The 20,711-nt window shown below is 31.7% G+C and overlaps 30 non-coding genes across 30 annotated transcripts; all 30 read left to right on the top strand.

The window, feature by feature from the left end:
* Nucleotides 1-409: 409 nt before the first annotated feature.
* On the top strand, nt 410-492 carry TRNAL-UAA (transfer RNA leucine (anticodon UAA)). The gene has a single exon. It is a non-coding gene; the product is annotated as a tRNA-Leu (tRNA).
* Nucleotides 493-1,088: 596 nt separating this feature from the next.
* TRNAL-UAA (transfer RNA leucine (anticodon UAA)) lies at nt 1,089-1,171 on the top strand. The gene has a single exon. It is a non-coding gene; the product is annotated as a tRNA-Leu (tRNA).
* A 596-nt stretch (nt 1,172-1,767) lies between these two features.
* On the top strand, nt 1,768-1,850 carry TRNAL-UAA (transfer RNA leucine (anticodon UAA)). Its single transcript has one exon. It is a non-coding gene; the product is annotated as a tRNA-Leu (tRNA).
* A 596-nt stretch (nt 1,851-2,446) lies between these two features.
* TRNAL-UAA (transfer RNA leucine (anticodon UAA)) lies at nt 2,447-2,529 on the top strand. The gene has a single exon. It is a non-coding gene; the product is annotated as a tRNA-Leu (tRNA).
* A 595-nt stretch (nt 2,530-3,124) lies between these two features.
* On the top strand, nt 3,125-3,207 carry TRNAL-UAA (transfer RNA leucine (anticodon UAA)). Its single transcript has one exon. It is a non-coding gene; the product is annotated as a tRNA-Leu (tRNA).
* Nucleotides 3,208-3,803: 596 nt separating this feature from the next.
* On the top strand, nt 3,804-3,886 carry TRNAL-UAA (transfer RNA leucine (anticodon UAA)). Its single transcript has one exon. It is a non-coding gene; the product is annotated as a tRNA-Leu (tRNA).
* A 596-nt stretch (nt 3,887-4,482) lies between these two features.
* On the top strand, nt 4,483-4,565 carry TRNAL-UAA (transfer RNA leucine (anticodon UAA)). The gene has a single exon. It is a non-coding gene; the product is annotated as a tRNA-Leu (tRNA).
* A 596-nt stretch (nt 4,566-5,161) lies between these two features.
* TRNAL-UAA (transfer RNA leucine (anticodon UAA)) lies at nt 5,162-5,244 on the top strand. Its single transcript has one exon. It is a non-coding gene; the product is annotated as a tRNA-Leu (tRNA).
* A 596-nt stretch (nt 5,245-5,840) lies between these two features.
* Nucleotides 5,841-5,923, top strand: TRNAL-UAA (transfer RNA leucine (anticodon UAA)). The gene has a single exon. It is a non-coding gene; the product is annotated as a tRNA-Leu (tRNA).
* Nucleotides 5,924-6,518: 595 nt separating this feature from the next.
* TRNAL-UAA (transfer RNA leucine (anticodon UAA)) lies at nt 6,519-6,601 on the top strand. The gene has a single exon. It is a non-coding gene; the product is annotated as a tRNA-Leu (tRNA).
* A 596-nt stretch (nt 6,602-7,197) lies between these two features.
* Nucleotides 7,198-7,280, top strand: TRNAL-UAA (transfer RNA leucine (anticodon UAA)). The gene has a single exon. It is a non-coding gene; the product is annotated as a tRNA-Leu (tRNA).
* A 596-nt stretch (nt 7,281-7,876) lies between these two features.
* TRNAL-UAA (transfer RNA leucine (anticodon UAA)) lies at nt 7,877-7,959 on the top strand. The gene has a single exon. It is a non-coding gene; the product is annotated as a tRNA-Leu (tRNA).
* Nucleotides 7,960-8,554: 595 nt separating this feature from the next.
* Nucleotides 8,555-8,637, top strand: TRNAL-UAA (transfer RNA leucine (anticodon UAA)). The gene has a single exon. It is a non-coding gene; the product is annotated as a tRNA-Leu (tRNA).
* Nucleotides 8,638-9,233: 596 nt separating this feature from the next.
* TRNAL-UAA (transfer RNA leucine (anticodon UAA)) lies at nt 9,234-9,316 on the top strand. The gene has a single exon. It is a non-coding gene; the product is annotated as a tRNA-Leu (tRNA).
* Nucleotides 9,317-9,912: 596 nt separating this feature from the next.
* On the top strand, nt 9,913-9,995 carry TRNAL-UAA (transfer RNA leucine (anticodon UAA)). Its single transcript has one exon. It is a non-coding gene; the product is annotated as a tRNA-Leu (tRNA).
* Nucleotides 9,996-10,591: 596 nt separating this feature from the next.
* On the top strand, nt 10,592-10,674 carry TRNAL-UAA (transfer RNA leucine (anticodon UAA)). The gene has a single exon. It is a non-coding gene; the product is annotated as a tRNA-Leu (tRNA).
* Nucleotides 10,675-11,269: 595 nt separating this feature from the next.
* On the top strand, nt 11,270-11,352 carry TRNAL-UAA (transfer RNA leucine (anticodon UAA)). The gene has a single exon. It is a non-coding gene; the product is annotated as a tRNA-Leu (tRNA).
* A 594-nt stretch (nt 11,353-11,946) lies between these two features.
* On the top strand, nt 11,947-12,029 carry TRNAL-UAA (transfer RNA leucine (anticodon UAA)). Its single transcript has one exon. It is a non-coding gene; the product is annotated as a tRNA-Leu (tRNA).
* A 595-nt stretch (nt 12,030-12,624) lies between these two features.
* Nucleotides 12,625-12,707, top strand: TRNAL-UAA (transfer RNA leucine (anticodon UAA)). Its single transcript has one exon. It is a non-coding gene; the product is annotated as a tRNA-Leu (tRNA).
* A 596-nt stretch (nt 12,708-13,303) lies between these two features.
* Nucleotides 13,304-13,386, top strand: TRNAL-UAA (transfer RNA leucine (anticodon UAA)). Its single transcript has one exon. It is a non-coding gene; the product is annotated as a tRNA-Leu (tRNA).
* Nucleotides 13,387-13,982: 596 nt separating this feature from the next.
* TRNAL-UAA (transfer RNA leucine (anticodon UAA)) lies at nt 13,983-14,065 on the top strand. The gene has a single exon. It is a non-coding gene; the product is annotated as a tRNA-Leu (tRNA).
* A 596-nt stretch (nt 14,066-14,661) lies between these two features.
* On the top strand, nt 14,662-14,744 carry TRNAL-UAA (transfer RNA leucine (anticodon UAA)). The gene has a single exon. It is a non-coding gene; the product is annotated as a tRNA-Leu (tRNA).
* A 596-nt stretch (nt 14,745-15,340) lies between these two features.
* Nucleotides 15,341-15,423, top strand: TRNAL-UAA (transfer RNA leucine (anticodon UAA)). Its single transcript has one exon. It is a non-coding gene; the product is annotated as a tRNA-Leu (tRNA).
* Nucleotides 15,424-16,019: 596 nt separating this feature from the next.
* TRNAL-UAA (transfer RNA leucine (anticodon UAA)) lies at nt 16,020-16,102 on the top strand. The gene has a single exon. It is a non-coding gene; the product is annotated as a tRNA-Leu (tRNA).
* A 596-nt stretch (nt 16,103-16,698) lies between these two features.
* Nucleotides 16,699-16,781, top strand: TRNAL-UAA (transfer RNA leucine (anticodon UAA)). The gene has a single exon. It is a non-coding gene; the product is annotated as a tRNA-Leu (tRNA).
* Nucleotides 16,782-17,377: 596 nt separating this feature from the next.
* On the top strand, nt 17,378-17,460 carry TRNAL-UAA (transfer RNA leucine (anticodon UAA)). The gene has a single exon. It is a non-coding gene; the product is annotated as a tRNA-Leu (tRNA).
* A 596-nt stretch (nt 17,461-18,056) lies between these two features.
* Nucleotides 18,057-18,139, top strand: TRNAL-UAA (transfer RNA leucine (anticodon UAA)). Its single transcript has one exon. It is a non-coding gene; the product is annotated as a tRNA-Leu (tRNA).
* A 596-nt stretch (nt 18,140-18,735) lies between these two features.
* Nucleotides 18,736-18,818, top strand: TRNAL-UAA (transfer RNA leucine (anticodon UAA)). The gene has a single exon. It is a non-coding gene; the product is annotated as a tRNA-Leu (tRNA).
* A 596-nt stretch (nt 18,819-19,414) lies between these two features.
* TRNAL-UAA (transfer RNA leucine (anticodon UAA)) lies at nt 19,415-19,497 on the top strand. Its single transcript has one exon. It is a non-coding gene; the product is annotated as a tRNA-Leu (tRNA).
* Nucleotides 19,498-20,093: 596 nt separating this feature from the next.
* On the top strand, nt 20,094-20,176 carry TRNAL-UAA (transfer RNA leucine (anticodon UAA)). The gene has a single exon. It is a non-coding gene; the product is annotated as a tRNA-Leu (tRNA).
* Nucleotides 20,177-20,711: the final 535 nt, after the last annotated feature.

The following is a 20,711-nucleotide window of genomic DNA, read 5'->3' as shown; positions in this document are numbered from 1 at the left end:
TTGAAGTTGCTGAAGATCACTATTGTATTAAACGTGATACTTTATGCTGTCCAGGCAGATATTTTATAATATGATCTAATCCTTGAATGAAGGATTATGATAAAAAGCAAGAGCAACCTTGATACCTGTGCACTCTCAAAAAATGGTGCATACCAAATAATAAATAAATGTAAAAAATGAGTGCATAGTTTTCTATGCTGTCCATCCCTTTAAAAGAATCAACAGAGTTCCATTTATATATTACTCTTGTCTTCAAAGTGAAGATCTTGTATACAGCATACAATATGAAAGAGACAGGTAAAGACGAGTAATAAGGTAGTGGAGAAATTGAAGAAAAAACGATCATACAAACCTAATTACATATGAACATTGCAACTATGATAGATAGAAAAAAAAATGTGAAAATCTCACCAGGATGGCCGAGTGGTTAAGGCGTTGGACTTAAGATCCAATGGATTTATATCCGCGTGGGTTCGAACCCCACTTCTGGTATGAATTTTAATTTCATCTTCCTAAAAGATTCAAGGAAAAATTTGGACATTAAAAGAATTTTAAAGATTCTTTGTTGCGTAGGTATGTTATTGAGCAATATAAACTCTAATTTCAACGACAATATTGCTTTCTGATAAGAAATATGATGAATATTAGCAACTTTTTCCAAAGGAGAGTGATTATTTTTTTGAAGTTGCTGAAGATCACTATTGTATTAAACGTGATACTTTATGCTGTCCAGGCAGATATTTTATAATATGATCTAATCCTTGAATGAAGGATTATGATAAAAAGCAAGAGCAACCTTGATACCTGTGCACTCACAAAAAATGGTGCATACCAAATAATAAATAAATGTAAAAAATGAGTGCATAGTTTTCTATGCTGTCCATCCCTTTAAAAGAATCAACAGAGTTCCATTTATATATTACTCTTGTCTTCAAAGTGAAGATCTTGTATACAGCATACAATATGAAAGAGACAGGTAAAGACGAGTAATAAGGTAGTGGAGAAATTGAAGAAAAAACGATCATACAAACCTAATTACATATGAACATTGCAACTATGATAGATAGAAAAAAAAATGTGAAAATCTCACCAGGATGGCCGAGTGGTTAAGGCGTTGGACTTAAGATCCAATGGATTTATATCCGCGTGGGTTCGAACCCCACTTCTGGTATGAATTTTAATTTCATCTTCCTAAAAGATTCAAGGAAAAATTTGGACATTAAAAGAATTTTAAAGATTCTTTGTTGTGTAGGTATGTTATTGAGCAATATAAACTCTAATTTCAACGACAATATTGCTTTCTGATAAGAAATATGATGAATATTAGCAACTTTTTTCAAAGGAGAGTGATTATTTTTTTGAAGTTGCTGAAGATCACTATTGTATTAAACGTGATACTTTATGCTGTCCAGGCAGATATTTTATAATATGATCTAATCCTTGAATGAAGGATTATGATAAAAAGCAAGAGCAACCTTGATACCTGTGCACTCTCAAAAAATGGTGCATACCAAATAATAAATAAATGTAAAAAATGAGTGCATAGTTTTCTATGCTGTCCATCCCTTTAAAAGAATCAACAGAGTTCCATTTATATATTACTCTTGTCTTCAAAGTGAAGATCTTGTATACAGCATACAATATGAAAGAGACAGGTAAAGACGAGTAATAAGGTAGTGGAGAAATTGAAGAAAAAACGATCATACAAACCTAATTACATATGAACATTGCAACTATGATAGATAGAAAAAAAAATGTGAAAATCTCACCAGGATGGCCGAGTGGTTAAGGCGTTGGACTTAAGATCCAATGGATTTATATCCGCGTGGGTTCGAACCCCACTTCTGGTATGAATTTTAATTTCATCTTCCTAAAAGATTCAAGGAAAAATTTGGACATTAAAAGAATTTTAAAGATTCTTTGTTGTGTAGGTATGTTATTGAGCAATATAAACTCTAATTTCAACGACAATATTGCTTTCTGATAAGAAATATGATGAATATTAGCAACTTTTTTCAAAGGAGAGTGATTATTTTTTTGAAGTTGCTGAAGATCACTATTGTATTAAACGTGATACTTTATGCTGTCCAGGCAGATATTTTATAATATGATCTAATCCTTGAATGAAGGATTATGATAAAAAGCAAGAGCAACCTTGATACCTGTGCACTCTCAAAAAATGGTGCATACCAAATAATAAATAAATGTAAAAAATGAGTGCATAGTTTTCTATGCTGTCCATCCCTTTAAAAGAATCAACAGAGTTCCATTTATATATTACTCTTGTCTTCAAAGTGAAGATCTTGTATACAGCATACAATATGAAAGAGACAGGTAAAGACGAGTAATAAGGTAGTGGAGAAATTGAAGAAAAAACGATCATACAAACCTAATTACATATGAACATTGCAACTATGATAGATAGAAAAAAAAAAGGGAAAATCTCACCAGGATGGCCGAGTGGTTAAGGCGTTGGACTTAAGATCCACTGGATTTATATCCGTGTGGGTTCAAACCCCACTTCTGGTATGAATTTTAATTTCATCTTCCTAAAAGATAAAGGGAAAAATTTGGACATTAAAAGAATTTTAAAGATTCTTTGTTGAGTAGGTATGTTATTGAGCTTTATAAACTCTAATTTCAACGACAATATTGCTTTCTGATAAGAAATATGATGAATATTAGCAACTATTTCCAAAGGAGAGTGATTATTTTTTTGAAGTTGCTGAAGATCACTATTGTATTAAACGTGATACTTTATGCTGTCCAGGCAGATATTTTATAATATGATCTAATCCTTGAATGAAGGATTATGATAAAAAGCAAGAGCAACCTTGATACCTGTGCACTCTCAAAAAATGGTGCATACCAAATAATAAATAAATGTAAAAAATGAGTGCATAGTTTTCTATGCTGTCCATCCCTTTAAAAGAATCAACAGAGTTCCATTTATATATTACTCTTATCTTCAAAGTGAAGATCTTGTATACAGCATACAATATGAAAGAGACAGGTAAAGACGAGTAATAAGGTAGTGGAGAAATTGAAGAAAAAACGATTATGCACACCAAATTACATATGAACATTGCAACTATGACAGATAGAAAAAACCTGTGAAAATCTCACCAGGATGGCCGAGTGGTTAAGGCGTTGGACTTAAGATCCAATGGATTTATATCCGTGTGGGTTCGAACCCCACTTCTGGTATGAATTTTAATTTCATCTTCCTAAAAGATTCAAGGAAAAATTTCGACATTAAAAGAATTTTAAAGATTCTTTGTTGAGTAGGTATGTTATTGAGCAATATAAACTCTAATTTCAACGACAATATTGCTTTCTGATAAGAAATATGATGAATATTAGCAACTTTTTCCAAAGGAGAGTGATTATTTTTTTGAAGTTGCTGAAGATCACTATTGTATTAAACGTGATACTTTATGCTGTCCAGGCAGATATTTTATAATATGATCTAATCCTTGAATGAAGGATTATGATAAAAAGCTAGAGCAACCTTGATACCTGTGCACTCTCAAAAAATGGTGCATACCAAATAATAAATAAGTGTAAAAAATGAGTGCATAGTTTTCTATGCTGTCCATCCCTTTAAAAGAATCAACAGAGTTCCATTTATATATTACTCTTGTCTTCAAAGTGAAGATCTTGTATACAGCATACAATATGAAAGAGACAGGTAAAGACGAGTAATAAGGTAGTGGAGAAATTGAAGAAAAAACGATCATACAAACCTAATTACATATGAACATTGCAACTATGATAGATAGAAAAAAAAATGTGAAAATCTCACCAGGATGGCCGAGTGGTTAAGGCGTTGGACTTAAGATCCAATGGATTTATATCCGCGTGGGTTCGAACCCCACTTCTGGTATGAATTTTAATTTCATCTTCCTAAAAGATTCAAGGAAAAATTTGGACATTAAAAGAATTTTAAAGATTCTTTGTTGCGTAGGTATGTTATTGAGCAATATAAACTCTAATTTCAATGACAATATTGCTTTCTGATAAGAAATATGATGAATATTAGCAACTTTTTCCAAAGGAGAGTGATTATTTTTTTGAAGTTGCTGAAGATCACTATTGTATTAAACGTGATACTTTATGCTGTCCAGGCAGATATTTTATAATATGATCTAATCCTTGAATGAAGGATTATGATAAAAAGCAAGAGCAACCTTGATACCTGTGCACTCACAAAAAATGGTGCATACCAAATAATAAATAAATGTAAAAAATGAGTGCATAGTTTTCTATGCTGTCCATCCCTTTAAAAGAATCAACAGAGTTCCATTTATATATTACTCTTGTCTTCAAAGTGAAGATCTTGTATACAGCATACAATATGAAAGAGACAGGTAAAGACGAGTAATAAGGTAGTGGAGAAATTGAAGAAAAAACGATCATACAAACCTAATTACATATGAACATTGCAACTATGATAGATAGAAAAAAAAATGTGAAAATCTCACCAGGATGGCCGAGTGGTTAAGGCGTTGGACTTAAGATCCAATGGATTTATATCCGCGTGGGTTCGAACCCCACTTCTGGTATGAATTTTAATTTCATCTTCCTAAAAGATTCAAGGAAAAATTTGGACATTAAAAGAATTTTAAAGATTCTTTGTTGAGTAGGTATGTTATTGAGCAATATAAACTCTAATTTCAATGACAATATTGCTTTCTGATAAGAAATATGATGAATATTAGCAACTTTTTCCAAAGGAGAGTGATTATTTTTTTGAAGTTGCTGAAGATCACTATTGTATTAAACGTGATACTTTATGCTGTCCAGGCAGATATTTTATAATATGATCTAATCCTTGAATGAAGGATTATGATAAAAAGCAAGAGCAACCTTGATACCTGTGCACTCTCAAAAAATGGTGCATACCAAATAATAAATAAATGTAAAAAATGAGTGCATAGTTTTCTATGCTGTCCATCCCTTTAAAAGAATCAACAGAGTTCCATTTATATATTACTCTTGTCTTCAAAGTGAAGATCTTGTATACAGCATACAATATGAAAGAGACAGGTAAAGACGAGTAATAAGGTAGTGGAGAAATTGAAGAAAAAACGATCATACAAACCTAATTACAGATGAACATTGCAACTATGATAGATAGAAAAAAAAAAGGGAAAATCTCACCAGGATGGCCGAGTGGTTAAGGCGTTGGACTTAAGATCCAATGGATTTATATCCGCGTGGGTTCGAACCCCACTTCTGGTATGAATTTTAATTTCATCTTCCTAAAAGATTCAAGGAAAAATTTGGACATTAAAAGAATTTTAAAGATTCTTTGTTGTGTAGGTATGTTATTGAGCAATATAAACTCTAATTTCAACGACAATATTGCTTTCTGATAAGAAATATGATGAATATTAGCAACTTTTTTCAAAGGAGAGTGATTATTTTTTTGAAGTTGCTGAAGATCACTATTGTATTAAACGTGATACTTTATGCTGTCCAGGCAGATATTTTATAATATGATCTAATCCTTGAATGAAGGATTATGATAAAAAGCAAGAGCAACCTTGATACCTGTGCACTCTCAAAAAATGGTGCATACCAAATAATAAATAAATGTAAAAAATGAGTGCATAGTTTTCTATGCTGTCCATCCCTTTAAAAGAATCAACAGAGTTCCATTTATATATTACTCTTGTCTTCAAAGTGAAGATCTTGTATACAGCATACAATATGAAAGAGACAGGTAAAGACGAGTAATAAGGTAGTGGAGAAATTGAAGAAAAAACGATCATACAAACCTAATTACATATGAACATTGCAACTATGATAGATAGAAAAAAAAAAGGGAAAATCTCACCAGGATGGCCGAGTGGTTAAGGCGTTGGACTTAAGATCCACTGGATTTATATCCGCGTGGGTTCAAACCCCACTTCTGGTATGAATTTTAATTTCATCTTCCTAAAAGATAAAGGGAAAAATTTGGACATTAAAAGAATTTTAAAGATTCTTTGTTGAGTAGGTATGTTATTGAGCTTTATAAACTCTAATTTCAACGACAATATTGCTTTCTGATAAGAAATATGATGAATATTAGCAACTATTTCCAAAGGAGAGTGATTATTTTTTTGAAGTTGCTGAAGATCACTATTGTATTAAACGTGATACTTTATGCTGTCCAGGCAGATATTTTATAATATGATCTAATCCTTGAATGAAGGATTATGATAAAAAGCAAGAGCAACCTTGATACCTGTGCACTCTCAAAAAATGGTGCATACCAAATAATAAATAAATGTAAAAAATGAGTGCATAGTTTTCTATGCTGTCCATCCCTTTAAAAGAATCAACAGAGTTCCATTTATATATTACTCTTATCTTCAAAGTGAAGATCTTGTATACAGCATACAATATGAAAGAGACAGGTAAAGACGAGTAATAAGGTAGTGGAGAAATTGAAGAAAAAACGATTATGCACACCAAATTACATATGAACATTGCAACTATGATAGATAGAAAAAACCTGTGAAAATCTCACCAGGATGGCCGAGTGGTTAAGGCGTTGGACTTAAGATCCAATGGATTTATATCCGCGTGGGTTCGAACCCCACTTCTGGTATGAATTTTAATTTCATCTTCCTAAAAGATTCAAGGAAAAATTTCGACATTAAAAGAATTTTAAAGATTCTTTGTTGAGTAGGTATGTTATTGAGCAATATAAACTCTAATTTCAACGACAATATTGCTTTCTGATAAGAAATATGATGAATATTAGCAACTTTTTCCAAAGGAGAGTGATTATTTTTTTGAAGTTGCTGAAGATCACTATTGTATTAAACGTGATACTTTATGCTGTCCAGGCAGATATTTTATAATATGATCTAATCCTTGAATGAAGGATTATGATAAAAAGCAAGAGCAACCTTGATACCTGTGCACTCTCAAAAAATGGTGCATACCAAATAATAAATAAATGTAAAAAATGAGTGCATAGTTTTCTATGCTGTCCATCCCTTTAAAAGAATCAACAGAGTTCCATTTATATATTACTCTTGTCTTCAAAGTGAAGATCTTGTATACAGCATACAATATGAAAGAGACAGGTAAAGACGAGTAATAAGGTAGTGGAGAAATTGAAGAAAAAACGATCATACAAACCTAATTACATATGAACATTGCAACTATGATAGATAGAAAAAAAAATGTGAAAATCTCACCAGGATGGCCGAGTGGTTAAGGCGTTGGACTTAAGATCCAATGGATTTATATCCGCGTGGGTTCGAACCCCACTTCTGGTATGAATTTTAATTTCATCTTCCTAAAAGATTCAAGGAAAAATTTGGACATTAAAAGAATTTTAAAGATTCTTTGTTGCGTAGGTATGTTATTGAGCAATATAAACTCTAATTTCAACGACAATATTGCTTTCTGATAAGAAATATGATGAATATTAGCAACTTTTTCCAAAGGAGAGTGATTATTTTTTTGAAGTTGCTGAAGATCACTATTGTATTAAACGTGATACTTTATGCTGTCCAGGCAGATATTTTATAATATGATCTAATCCTTGAATGAAGGATTATGATAAAAAGCAAGAGCAACCTTGATACCTGTGCACTCACAAAAAATGGTGCATACCAAATAATAAATAAATGTAAAAAATGAGTGCATAGTTTTCTATGCTGTCCATCCCTTTAAAAGAATCAACAGAGTTCCATTTATATATTACTCTTGTCTTCAAAGTGAAGATCTTGTATACAGCATACAATATGAAAGAGACAGGTAAAGACGAGTAATAAGGTAGTGGAGAAATTGAAGAAAAAACGATCATACAAACCTAATTACATATGAACATTGCAACTATGATAGATAGAAAAAAAAAAGGGAAAATCTCACCAGGATGGCCGAGTGGTTAAGGCGTTGGACTTAAGATCCACTGGATTTATATCCGCGTGGGTTCAAACCCCACTTCTGGTATGAATTTTAATTTCATCTTCCTAAAAGATAAAGGGAAAAATTTGGACATTAAAAGAATTTTAAAGATTCTTTGTTGAGTAGGTATGTTATTGAGCTTTATAAACTCTAATTTCAACGACAATATTGCTTTCTGATAAGAAATATGATGAATATTAGCAACTATTTCCAAAGGAGAGTGATTATTTTTTTGAAGTTGCTGAAGATCACTATTGTATTAAACGTGATACTTTATGCTGTCCAGGCAGATATTTTATAATATGATCTAATCCTTGAATGAAGGATTATGATAAAAAGCAAGAGCAACCTTGATACCTGTGCACTCTCAAAAAATGGTGCATACCAAATAATAAATAAATGTAAAAAATGAGTGCATAGTTTTCTATGCTGTCCATCCCTTTAAAAGAATCAACAGAGTTCCATTTATATATTACTCTTATCTTCAAAGTGAAGATCTTGTATACAGCATACAATATGAAAGAGACAGGTAAAGACGAGTAATAAGGTAGTGGAGAAATTGAAGAAAAAACGATTATGCACACCAAATTACATATGAACATTGCAACTATGATAGATAGAAAAAACCTGTGAAAATCTCACCAGGATGGCCGAGTGGTTAAGGCGTTGGACTTAAGATCCAATGGATTTATATCCGCGTGGGTTCGAACCCCACTTCTGGTATGAATTTTAATTTCATCTTCCTAAAAGATTCAAGGAAAAATTTCGACATTAAAAGAATTTTAAAGATTCTTTGTTGAGTAGGTATGTTATTGAGCAATATAAACTCTAATTTCAACGACAATATTGCTTTCTGATAAGAAATATGATGAATATTAGCAACTTTTTCCAAAGGAGAGTGATTATTTTTTTGAAGTTGCTGAAGATCACTATTGTATTAAACGTGATACTTTATGCTGTCCAGGCAGATATTTTATAATATGATCTAATCCTTGAATGAAGGATTATGATAAAAAGCAAGAGCAACCTTGATACCTGTGCACTCTCAAAAAATGGTGCATACCAAATAATAAATAAATGTAAAAAATGAGTGCATAGTTTTCTATGCTGTCCATCCCTTTAAAAGAATCAACAGAGTTCCATTTATATATTACTCTTGTCTTCAAAGTGAAGATCTTGTATACAGCATACAATATGAAAGAGACAGGTAAAGACGAGTAATAAGGTAGTGGAGAAATTGAAGAAAAAACGATCATACAAACCTAATTACATATGAACATTGCAACTATGATAGATAGAAAAAAAAATGTGAAAATCTCACCAGGATGGCCGAGTGGTTAAGGCGTTGGACTTAAGATCCAATGGATTTATATCCGCGTGGGTTCGAACCCCACTTCTGGTATGAATTTTAATTTCATCTTCCTAAAAGATTCAAGGAAAAATTTGGACATTAAAAGAATTTTAAAGATTCTTTGTTGCGTAGGTATGTTATTGAGCAATATAAACTCTAATTTCAACGACAATATTGCTTTCTGATAAGAAATATGATGAATATTAGCAACTTTTTCCAAAGGAGAGTGATTATTTTTTTGAAGTTGCTGAAGATCACTATTGTATTAAACGTGATACTTTATGCTGTCCAGGCAGATATTTTATAATATGATCTAATCCTTGAATGAAGGATTATGATAAAAAGCAAGAGCAACCTTGATACCTGTGCACTCACAAAAAATGGTGCATACCAAATAATAAATAAATGTAAAAAATGAGTGCATAGTTTTCTATGCTGTCCATCCCTTTAAAAGAATCAACAGAGTTCCATTTATATATTACTCTTGTCTTCAAAGTGAAGATCTTGTATACAGCATACAATATGAAAGAGACAGGTAAAGACGAGTAATAAGGTAGTGGAGAAATTGAAGAAAAAACGATCATACAAACCTAATTACATATGAACATTGCAACTATGATAGATAGAAAAAAAAATGTGAAAATCTCACCAGGATGGCCGAGTGGTTAAGGCGTTGGACTTAAGATCCAATGGATTTATATCCGCGTGGGTTCGAACCCCACTTCTGGTATGAATTTTAATTTCATCTTCCTAAAAGATTCAAGGAAAAATTTGGACATTAAAAGAATTTTAAAGATTCTTTGTTGAGTAGGTATGTTATTGAGCAATATAAACTCTAATTTCAATGACAATATTGCTTTCTGATAAGAAATATGATGAATATTAGCAACTTTTTCCAAAGGAGAGTGATTATTTTTTTGAAGTTGCTGAAGATCACTATTGTATTAAACGTGATACTTTATGCTGTCCAGGCAGATATTTTATAATATGATCTAATCCTTGAATGAAGGATTATGATAAAAAGCAAGAGCAACCTTGATACCTGTGCACTCTCAAAAAATGGTGCATACCAAATAATAAATAAATGTAAAAAATGAGTGCATAGTTTTCTATGCTGTCCATCCCTTTAAAAGAATCAACAGAGTTCCATTTATATATTACTCTTGTCTTCAAAGTGAAGATCTTGTATACAGCATACAATATGAAAGAGACAGGTAAAGACGAGTAATAAGGTAGTGGAGAAATTGAAGAAAAAACGATCATACAAACCTAATTACAGATGAACATTGCAACTATGATAGATAGAAAAAAAAAAGGGAAAATCTCACCAGGATGGCCGAGTGGTTAAGGCGTTGGACTTAAGATCCAATGGATTTATATCCACGTGGGTTCGAACCCCACTTCTGGTATGAATTTTAATTTCATCTTCCTAAAAGATTCAAGGAAAAATTTGGACATTAAAAGAATTTTAAAGATTCTTTGTTGAGTAGGTATGTTATTGAGCAATATAAACTCTAATTTCAACGACAATATTGCTTTCTGATAAGAAATATGATGAATATTAGCAACTTTTTCCAAAGGAGAGTGATTATTTTTTTGAAGTTGCTGAAGATCACTATTGTATTAAACGTGATACTTTATGCTGTCCAGGCAGATATTTTATAATATGATCTAATCCTTGAATGAAGGATTATGATAAAAAGCAAGAGCAACCTTGATACCTGTGCACTCACAAAAAATGGTGCATACCAAATAATAAATAAATGTAAAAAATGAGTGCATAGTTTTCTATGCTGTCCATCCCTTTAAAAGAATCAACAGAGTTCCATTTATATATTACTCTTGTCTTTAAAGTGAAGATCTTGTATACAGCATACAATATGAAAGAGACAGGTAAAGACGAGTAATAAGGTAGTGGAGAAATTGAAGAAAAAACGATCATACAAACCTAATTACATATGAACATTGCAACTATGATAGATAGAAAAAAAAAGTGAAAATCTCACCAGGATGGCCGAGTGGTTAAGGCGTTGGACTTAAGATCCAATGGATTTATATCCGCGTGGGTTCGAACCCCACTTCTGGTATGAATTTTAATTTCATCTTCCTAAAAGATTCAAGGAAAAATTTGGACATTAAAAGAATTTTAAAGATTCTTTGTTGAGTAGGTATGTTATTGAGCAATATAAACTCTAATTTCAATGACAATATTGCTTTCTGATAAGAAATATGATGAATATTAGCAACTTTTTCCAAAGGAGAGTGATTATTTTTTTGAAGTTGCTGAAGATCACTATTGTATTAAACGTGATACTTTATGCTGTCCAGGCAGATATTTTATAATATGATCTAATCATTGAATGAAGGATTATGATAAAAAGCAAGAGCAACCTTGATACCTGTGCACTCTCAAAAAATGGTGCATACCAAATAATAAATAAATGTAAAAAATGAGTGCATAGTTTTCTATGCTGTCCATCCCTTTAAAAGAATCAACAGAGTTCCATTTATATATTAATCTTGTCTTCAAAGTGAAGATCTTGTATACAGCATACAATATGAAAGAGACAGGTAAAGACGAGTAATAAGGTAGTGGAGAAATTGAAGAAAAAACGATCATACACACCAAATTACATATGAACATTGCAACTATGATAGATAGAAAAAAACGTGAAAATCTCACCAGGATGGCCGAGTGGTTAAGGCGTTGGACTTAAGATCCAATGAATTTATATCCACGTGGGTTCGAACCCCACTTCTGGTATGAATTTTAATTTCATCTTCCTAAAAGATTCAAGGAAAAATTTGGACATTAAAAGAATTTTAAAGATTCTTTGTTGAGTAGGTATGTTATTGAGCTTTATAAACTCTAATTTCAACGACAATATTGCTTTCTGATAAGAAATATGATGAATATTAGCAACTTTTTCCAAAGGAGAGTGATTATTTTTTTGAAGTTGCTGAAGATCACTATTGTATTAAACGTGATACTTTATGCTGTCCAGGCAGATATTTTATAATATGATCTAATCCTTGAATGAAGGATTATGATAAAAAGCAAGAGCAACCTTGATACCTGTGCACTCTCAAAAAATGGTGCATACCAAATAATAAATAAATGTAAAAAATGAGTGCATAGTTTTCTATGCTGTCCATCCCTTTAAAAGAATCAACAGAGTTCCATTTATATATTACTCTTGTCTTCAAAGTGAAGATCTTGTATACAGCATACAATATGAAAGAGACAGGTAAAGACGAGTAATAAGGTAGTGGAGAAATTGAAGAAAAAACGATTATACACACCAAATTACATATGAACATTGCAACTATGATAGATAGAAAAAACCTGTGAAAATCTCACCAGGATGGCCAAGTGGTTAAGGCGTTGGACTTAAGATCCAATGGATTTATATCCGCGTGGGTTCAAACCCCACTTCTGGTATGAATTTTAATTTCATCTTCCTAAAAGATTCAAGGAAAAATTTGGACATTAAAAGAATTTTAAAGATTCTTTGTTGAGTAGGTATGTTATTGAGCAATATAAACTCTAATTTCAATGACAATATTGCTTTCTGATAAGAAATATGATGAATATTAGCAACTTTTTCCAAAGGAGAGTGATTATTTTTTTGAAGTTGCTGAAGATCACTATTGTATTAAACGTGATACTTTATGCTGTCCAGGCAGATATTTTATAATATGATCTAATCCTTGAATGAAGGATTATGATAAAAAGCAAGAGCAACCTTGATACCTGTGCACTCTCAAAAAATGGTGCATACCAAATAATAAATAAATGTAAAAAATGAGTGCATAGTTTTCTATGCTGTCCATCCCTTTAAAAGAATCAACAGAGTTCCATTTATATATTACTCTTGTCTTCAAAGTGAAGATCTTGTATACAGCATACAATATGAAAGAGACAGGTAAAGACGAGTAATAAGGTAGTGGAGAAATTGAAGAGAAAACGATCATACAAACCTAATTACAGATGAACATTGCAACTATGATAGATAGAAAAAAAAAAGTGAAAATCTCACCAGGATGGCCGAGTGGTTAAGGCGTTGGACTTAAGATCCAATGGATTTATATCCACGTGGGTTCGAACCCCACTTCTGGTATGAATTTTAATTTCATCTTCCTAAAAGATTCAAGGAAAAATTTGGACATTAAAAGAATTTTAAAGATTCTTTGTTGAGTAGGTATGTTATTGAGCAATATAAACTCTAATTTCAACGACAATATTGCTTTCTGATAAGAAATATGATGAATATTAGCAACTTTTTCCAAAGGAGAGTGATTATTTTTTTGAAGTTGCTGAAGATCACTATTGTATTAAACGTGATACTTTATGCTGTCCAGGCAGATATTTTATAATATGATCTAATCCTTGAATGAAGGATTATGATAAAAAGCAAGAGCAACCTTGATACCTGTGCACTCACAAAAAATGGTGCATACCAAATAATAAATAAATGTAAAAAATGAGTGCATAGTTTTCTATGCTGTCCATCCCTTTAAAAGAATCAACAGAGTTCCATTTATATATTACTCTTGTCTTCAAAGTGAAGATCTTGTATACAGCATACAATATGAAAGAGACAGGTAAAGACGAGTAATAAGGTAGTGGAGAAATTGAAGAAAAAACGATCATACAAACCTAATTACATATGAACATTGCAACTATGATAGATAGAAAAAAAAATGTGAAAATCTCACCAGGATGGCCGAGTGGTTAAGGCGTTGGACTTAAGATCCAATGGATTTATATCCGCATGGGTTCGAACCCCACTTCTGGTATGAATTTTAATTTCATCTTCCTAAAAGATTCAAGGAAAAATTTGGACATTAAAAGAATTTTAAAGATTCTTTGTTGAGTAGGTATGTTATTGAGCAATATAAACTCTAATTTCAATGACAATATTGCTTTCTGATAAGAAATATGATGAATATTAGCAACTTTTTCCAAAGGAGAGTGATTATTTTTTTGAAGTTGCTGAAGATCACTATTGTATTAAACGTGATACTTTATGCTGTCCAGGCAGATATTTTATAATATGATCTAATCCTTGAATGAAGGATTATGATAAAAAGCAAGAGCAACCTTGATACCTGTGCACTCTCAAAAAATGGTGCATACCAAATAATAAATAAATGTAAAAAATGAGTGCATAGTTTTCTATGCTGTCCATCCCTTTAAAAGAATCAACAGAGTTCCATTTATATATTACTCTTGTCTTCAAAGTGAAGATCTTGTATACAGCATACAATATGAAAGAGACAGGTAAAGACGAGTAATAAGGTAGTGGAGAAATTGAAGAAAAAACGATCATACACACCAAATTACATATGAACATTGCAACTATGATAGATAGAAAAAAACCTGTGAAAATCTCACCAGGATGGCCGAGTGGTTAAGGCGTTGGATTTAAGATCCAATGAATTTATATCCACGTGGGTTCGAACCCCACTTCTGGTATGAATTTTAATTTCATCTTCCTAAAAGATTCAAGGAAAAATTTGGACATTAAAAGAATTTTAAAGATTCTTTGTTGAGTAGGTATGTTATTGAGCAATATAAACTCTAATTTCAATGACAATATTGCTTTCTGATAAGAAATATGATGAATATTAGCAACTTTTTCCAAAGGAGAGTGATTATTTTTTTGAAGTTGCTGAAGATCACTATTGTATTAAACGTGATACTTTATGCTGTCCAGGCAGATATTTTATAATATGATCTAATCCTTGAATGAAGGATTATGATAAAAAGCAAGAGCAACCTTGATACCTGTGCACTCACAAAAAATGGTGCATACCAAATAATAAATAAATGTAAAAAATGAGTGCATAGTTTTCTATGCTGTCCATCCCTTTAAAAGAATCAACAGAGTTCCATTTATATATTACTCATGTCTTCAAAGTGAAGATCTTGTATACAGCATACAATATGAAAGAGACAGGTAAAGACAAGTAATAAGGTAGTGGAGAAATTGAAGAAAAAACGATCATACAAACCTAATTACATATGAACATTGCAACTATGATAGATAGAAAAAAAAATGTGAAAATCTCACCAGGATGGCCGAGTGGTTAAGGCGTTGGACTTAAGATCCAATGGATTTATATCCGCGTGGGTTCGAACCCCACTTCTGGTATGAATTTTAATTTCATCTTCCTAAAAGATTCAAGGAAAAATTTGGACATTAAAAGAATTTTAAAGATTCTTTGTTGAGTAGGTATGTTATTGAGCAATATAAACTCTAATTTCAATGACAATATTGCTTTCTGATAAGAAATATGATGAATATTAGCAACTTTTTCCAAAGGAGAGTGATTATTTTTTTGAAGTTGCTGAAGATCACTATTGTATTAAACGTGATACTTTATGCTGTCCAGGCAGATATTTTATAATATGATCTAATCCTTGAATGAAGGATTATGATAAAAAGCAAGAGCAACCTTGATACCTGTGCACTCTCAAAAAATGGTGCATACCAAATAATAAATAAATGTAAAAAATGAGTGCATAGTTTTCTATGCTGTCCATCCCTTTAAAAGAATCAACAGAGTTCCATTTATATATTACTCTTGTCTTCAAAGTGAAGATCTTGTATACAGCATACAATATGAAAGAGACAGGTAAAGACGAGTAATAAGGTAGTGGAGAAATTGAAGAAAAAACGATCATACAAACCTAATTACATATGAACATTGCAACTATGATAGATAGAAAAAAAAATGTGAAAATCTCACCAGGATGGCCGAGTGGTTAAGGCGTTGGACTTAAGATCCAATGGATTTATATCCACGTGGGTTCGAACCCCACTTCTGGTATGAATTTTAATTTCATCTTCCTAAAAGATTCAAGGAAAAATTTGGACATTAAAAGAATTTTAAAGATTCTTTGTTGAGTAGGTATGTTATTGAGCAATATAAACTCTAATTTCAACGACAATATTGCTTTCTGATAAGAAATATGATGAATATTAGCAACTTTTTCCAAAGGAGAGTGATTATTTTTTTGAAGTTGCTGAAGATCACTATTGTATTAAACGTGATACTTTATGCTGTCCAGGCAGATATTTTATAATATGATCTAATCCTTGAATGAAGGATTATGATAAAAAGCAAGAGCAACCTTGATACCTGTGCACTCACAAAAAATGGTGCATACCAAATAATAAATAAATGTAAAAAATGAGTGCATAGTTTTCTATGCTGTCCATCCCTTTAAAAGAATCAACAGAGTTCCATTTATATATTACTCTTGTCTTCAAAGTGAAGATCTTGTATACAGCATACAATATGAAAGAGACAGGTAAAGACGAGTAATAAGGTAGTGGAGAAATTGAAGAAAAAACGATCATACAAACCTAATTACATATGAACATTGCAACTATGATAGATAGAAAAAAAAATGTGAAAATCTCACCAGGATGGCCGAGTGGTTAAGGCGTTGGACTTAAGATCCAATGGATTTATATCCGCGTGGGTTCGAACCCCACTTCTGGTATGAATTTTAATTTCATCTTCCTAAAAGATTCAAGGAAAAATTTGGACATTAAAAGAATTTTAAAGATTCTTTGTTGAGTAGGTATGTTATTGAGCAATATAAACTCTAATTTCAATGACAATATTGCTTTCTGATAAGAAATATGATGAATATTAGCAACTTTTTCCAAAGGAGAGTGATTATTTTTTTGAAGTTGCTGAAGATCACTATTGTATTAAACGTGATACTTTATGCTGTCCAGGCAGATATTTTATAATATGATCTAATCCTTGAATGAAGGATTATGATAAAAAGCAAGAGCAACCTTGATACCTGTGCACTCTCAAAAAATGGTGCATACCAAATAATAAATAAATGTAAAAAATGAGTGCATAGTTTTCTATGCTGTCCATCCCTTTAAAAGAATCAACAGAGTTCCATTTATATATTACTCTTGTCTTCAAAGTGAAGATCTTGTATACAGCATACAATATGAAAGAGACAGGTAAAGACGAGTAATAAGGTAGTGGAGAAATTGAAGAAAAAACGATCATACAAACCTAATTACATATGAACATTGCAACTATGATAGATAGAAAAAAAAAAGGGAAAATCTCACCAGGATGGCCGAGTGGTTAAGGCGTTGGACTTAAGATCCAATGGATTTATATCCACGTGGGTTCGAACCCCACTTCTGGTATGCATTTTAATTTCATCTTCCTAAAATATGCAAGGAAAAATTTGGACATTAAAAGAATTTTAAAGATTCTTTGTTGAGTAGGTATGTTATTGAGCAATATAAACTCTAATTTCAACGACAATATTGCTTTCTGATAAGAAATATGATGAATATTAGCAACTTTTTCCAAAGGAGAGTGATTATTTTTTTGAAGTTGCTGAAGATCACTATTGTATTAAACGTGATACTTTATGCTGTCCAGGCAGATATTTTATAATATGATCTAATCCTTGAATGAAGGATTATGATAAAAAGCAAGAGCAACCTTGATACCTGTGCACTCACAAAAAATGGTGCATACCAAATAATAAATAAATGTAAAAAATGAGTGCATAGTTTTCTATGCTGTCCATCCCTTTAAAAGAATCAACAGAGTTCCATTTATATATTACTCTTGTCTTCAAAGTGAAGATCTTGTATACAGCATACAATATGAAAGAGACAGGTAAAGACGAGTAATAAGGTAGTGGAGAAATTGAAGAAAAAACGATCATACAAACCTAATTACATATGAACATTGCAACTATGATAGATAGAAAAAAAAAAGTGAAAATCTCACCAGGATGGCCGAGTGGTTAAGGCGTTGGACTTAAGATCCAATGGATTTATATCCGCATGGGTTCGAACCCCACTTCTGGTATGAATTTTAATTTCATCTTCCTAAAAGATTCAAGGAAAAATTTGGACATTAAAAGAATTTTAAAGATTCTTTGTTGAGTAGGTATGTTATTGAGCAATATAAACTCTAATTTCAATGACAATATTGCTTTCTGATAAGAAATATGATGAATATTAGCAACTTTTTCCAAAGGAGAGTGATTATTTTTTTGAAGTTGCTGAAGATCACTATTGTATTAAACGTGATACTTTATGCTGTCCAGGCAGATATTTTATAATATGATCTAATCCTTGAATGAAGGATTATGATAAAAAGCAAGAGCAACCTTGATACCTGTGCACTCTCAAAAAATGGTGCATACCAAATAATAAATAAATGTAAAAAATGAGTGCATAGTTTTCTATGCTGTCCATCCCTTTAAAAGAATCAACAGAGTTCCATTTATATATTACTCTTGTCTTCAAAGTGAAGATCTTGTATACAGCATACAATATGAAAGAGACAGGTAAAGACGAGTAATAAGGTAGTGGAGAAATTGAAGAAAAAACGATCATACACACCAAATTACATATGAACATTGCAACTATGATAGATAGAAAAAAACCTGTGAAAATCTCACCAGGATGGCCGAGTGGTTAAGGCGTTGGATTTAAGATCCAATGAATTTATATCCACGTGGGTTCGAACCCCACTTCTGGTATGAATTTTAATTTCATCTTCCTAAAAGATTCAAGGAAAAATTTGGACATTAAAAGAATTTTAAAGATTCTTTGTTGAGTAGGTATGTTATTGAGCAATATAAACTCTAATTTCAATGACAATATTGCTTTCTGATAAGAAATATGATGAATATTAGCAACTTTTTCCAAAGGAGAGTGATTATTTTTTTGAAGTTGCTGAAGATCACTATTGTATTAAACGTGATACTTTATGCTGTCCAGGCAGATATTTTATAATATGATCTAATCCTTGAATGAAGGATTATGATAAAAAGCAAGAGCAACCTTGATACCTGTGCACTCACAAAAAATGGTGCATACCAAATAATAAATAAATGTAAAAAATGAGTGCATAGTTTTCTATGCTGTCCATCCCTTTAAAAGAATCAACAGAGTTCCATTTATATATTACTCATGTCTTCAAAGTGAAGATCTTGTATACAGCATACAATATGAAAGAGACAGGTAAAGACAAGTAATAAGGTAGTGGAGAAATTGAAGAAAAAACGATCATACAAACCTAATTACATATGAACATTGCAACTATGATAGATAGAAAAAAAAATGTGAAAATCTCACCAGGATGGCCGAGTGGTTAAGGCGTTGGACTTAAGATCCAATGGATTTATATCCGCGTGGGTTCGAACCCCACTTCTGGTATGAATTTTAATTTCATCTTCCTAAAAGATTCAAGGAAAAATTTGGACATTAAAAGAATTTTAAAGATTCTTTGTTGAGTAGGTATGTTATTGAGCAATATAAACTCTAATTTCAATGACAATATTGCTTTCTGATAAGAAATATGATGAATATTAGCAACTTTTTCCAAAGGAGAGTGATTATTTTTTTGAAGTTGCTGAAGATCACTATTGTATTAAACGTGATACTTTATGCTGTCCAGGCAGATATTTTATAATATGATCTAATCCTTGAATGAAGGATTATGATAAAAAGCAAGAGCAACCTTGATACCTGTGCACTCTCAAAAAATGGTGCATACCAAATAATAAATAAATGTAAAAAATGAGTGCATAGTTTTCTATGCTGTCCATCCCTTTAAAAGAATCAACAGAGTTCCATTTATATATTACTCTTGTCTTCAAAGTGAAGATCTTGTATACAGCATACAATATGAAAGAGACAGGTAAAGACGAGTAATAAGGTAGTGGAGAAATTGAAGAAAAAACGATCATACAAACCTAATTACATATGAACATTGCAACTATGATAGATAGAAAAAAAAAAGGGAAAATCTCACCAGGATGGCCGAGTGGTTAAGGCGTTGGACTTAAGATCCAATGGATTTATATCCACGTGGGTTCGAACCCCACTTCTGGTATGAATTTTAATTTCATCTTCCTAAAAGATTCAAGGAAAAATTTGGACATTAAAAGAATTTTAAAGATTCTTTGTTGAGTAGGTATGTTATTGAGCAATATAAACTCTAATTTCAACGACAATATTGCTTTCTGATAAGAAATATGATGAATATTAGCAACTTTTTCCAAAGGAGAGTGATTATTTTTTTGAAGTTGCTGAAGATCACTATTGTATTAAACGTGATACTTTATGCTGTCCAGGCAGATATTTTATAATATGATCTAATCCTTGAATGAAGGATTATGATAAAAAGCAAGAGCAACCTTGATACCTGTGCACTCACAAAAAATGGTGCATACCAAATAATAAATAAATGTAAAAAATGAGTGCATAGTTTTCTATGCTGTCCATCCCTTTAAAAGAATCAACAGAGTTCCATTTATATATTACTCTTGTCTTCAAAGTGAAGATCTTGTATACAGCATACAATATGAAAGAGACAGGTAAAGACGAGTAATAAGGTAGTGGAGAAATTGAAGAAAAAACGATCATAC

Source organism: Mixophyes fleayi, chromosome 3, assembly GCF_038048845.1.
Source record: "Mixophyes fleayi isolate aMixFle1 chromosome 3, aMixFle1.hap1, whole genome shotgun sequence".
NCBI classification, from domain to species: domain Eukaryota; kingdom Metazoa; phylum Chordata; class Amphibia; order Anura; family Limnodynastidae; genus Mixophyes; species Mixophyes fleayi.
The sequence above is the reverse complement of the archived record's forward strand: the minus strand, read 5'-3'. Positions and strand labels throughout refer to the sequence as shown.